Here is a 2,276-nt window from a genome sequence, read left to right on the forward strand (position 1 = left end):
GTGTTTAGAGAGAGGCGAGATGTATTGTCTTGGTGGGAAAGGCGTCAAAGCAAGGCGTTGCAATGAGAGGGTGTGCTTGGTCTGCACAATGTTTAGTTGCATGCTACATTTCAAAGAAAATATCAACATGAAGACCAACCCTAGCATAACACTTTAATGAGATGTTGAGAATTAGATACTGGTTTCTGCAGGTGTTGTCTGAATTTTATGAGCCTGGTTTGAATTGCAGAAAACTTTTTGTTTAGTTTTTTTCACAGTCTTGAAGTTTAAAATTAAAGGACTAAGGATGACACTTGCAAAGATATGCAGTTAGTGGGGTTAGGTTAATTGGTCATTCTAAATTGCCCATACGTGTGAATGTGGGAGTGAATCTGATGGTTGTCTGTCTCTAAGTGTTGGCCCTGCGACAGACTGGCGACCGGTCCAGGGTGTACCCACCTCTCGTCCTATGGTAGCTGGGATAAGCTCCAGCGCCCACGCGACCCTGTAAAGGATAGGTGGAAGAGAATGGATGGATAGATGGTAAAAAAATGCACTTTGCAAGCAGAGAGCTCTTCTTTCCTGTAACAAGAAAAGAGGCCTCTTGCCTGTGTTTGAAGAAGAACATAGATAACGCCTTAGTCTGTGGCTGCACGTGTGATGGTTTTAGAGGATAACCATGAGGACAGTTTGATGTTAACATGTGAGGTGAGCAGGTGAGTACTCTCTAACACCAGGAAGTGGCTGCATTAGCACTGCTCATGGAAAACAAAGATTTGACCTACTCTGGGAAAAGCAAAAGCCTACTGACTCACTGATACACTGACACGCTGACCCACAGACCCACTGTTTGCTGTTTGCCACTAAGTCCCTAATCCTTTACTCCACTCACAATCCCGAAAATCCTCTAGGGAGGGTTAAGGTGTCCGTCAGACTTGTTCCCCCCCACCCCCCGCAGTGTCATGACAGGACAAGACGGTAAGAAACTCTCCCACACACTGTCCTTTCTCCCAGCAGACTTTCAGGCAAACAGTAAACAACACTCAGACATCTACTCACAGTAATGATCGCACCATATACTAACTATGCTTTGACACACTGTTTTACTGTCCATTCTAAGATTCTTGAAGGAAAGTGTCTGATTTATTTGACCTGACTTGTCAAATCAAATCTTTAAAGAGGTCAGATTTAATTTTGCAATATGACACTGGCCGGCTGACTAACAGTGCAATTTATTATTTCAGGTATTTCATTCTTTTGTACATGTGCGTACATGTCTTGGTAATTGCTGATACTTATTAAACAGCAATATCAAAACTTGACTTAAACATAAAAGTGAGCATTAACATGTCCAATGGGTATACAAGCTGTAAAAGGACAGAGTACAAAAACATCTTATTACTTGTTAAATCTGTTTTGTTGCCATTTAAACTTTTACATTTTTGGATATCCAGTTCAACTGAAGTTATATCTTGATAGTCATTTTAGATGGGCCTGTATCTTCTGTGTTGCCTGCGTACTTCAATGTACAAGTACAATGTACAGAGCACTCAAATAACTCCTAAATCCACAGGATGATCCCATTACATCAGGCCTAGTTACCTCTTTTATCTCTATGTGTTACATCAGTGTGTTACATTACTTTGACTTGTTGGGCACAGTGAAAGAGGTCATTCGACAAAAGTTTTCTCTGAATAAATTAAATTAAAAAATTAAAGATCATTTAATCGATCTATTATAAATGGGATGGCCATTTATAATAGATAAAAAGAAGCAGAAATGCTGTCACATTAATAGGTCACATAAAAAGACTGTAGCTGTTCAAAAGTCTTGGACCAATTTAGTATTTCGGTGGTGTTTGGAACGTCACTGTTTTTTGTTTTTCTTCTTCTTTTTAGCGGGGTCATACTAACTTAGAGAAAGTAATGGGTCACACACTGGATTATCTTTTCTAAAAGTCATTAGAGGTTAGAGTGCAGAAGAGATCCACCTGAAATTTTAAATAAACATTTAAGTTAGCCTACATCATGCATCAGCTGTCTTATTTGCACCACTCCATATGACACATAACAATGCAGCAATACAGACTCACTACATTTCATTATCTTAACTGCCTATCAGGGTTGCTTTCAGACGGGTACTGGTGAGCTGGAGCCTACCCCAGCTGTTACAGGGCAAGAGCTGGGATGAAGGGACTATGGGATAGACTCAAAATATTTATACCTGAAAATGCTAACTTAAGTATTTTAATTACATGTAAATTTAAACATAATTTTGTTTCATAAGTACAATGTAAA

At 39.4% G+C, this 2,276-nt stretch overlaps 1 long non-coding RNA gene across 1 annotated transcript in view; it reads right to left on the reverse strand.

Moving 5' to 3' along the window:
• Nucleotides 1-416: 416 nt before the first annotated feature.
• LOC121815061 overlaps nt 417-2,276 on the reverse strand; it is an 11,921-nt gene continuing 10,061 nt past the window's right edge. Inside the window, exon 6 of the long non-coding RNA XR_006054756.1 lies at nt 417-484. This is a non-coding gene — a long non-coding RNA (uncharacterized LOC121815061). The remainder of the gene's footprint in view (nt 485-2,276) is intronic.

Source organism: Haplochromis burtoni, unplaced genomic scaffold (genome assembly GCF_018398535.1).
Source record: "Haplochromis burtoni strain Fernald_Lab_line unplaced genomic scaffold, NCSU_Asbu1 Contig_125, whole genome shotgun sequence".
Taxonomy (NCBI): domain Eukaryota; kingdom Metazoa; phylum Chordata; class Actinopteri; order Cichliformes; family Cichlidae; genus Haplochromis; species Haplochromis burtoni.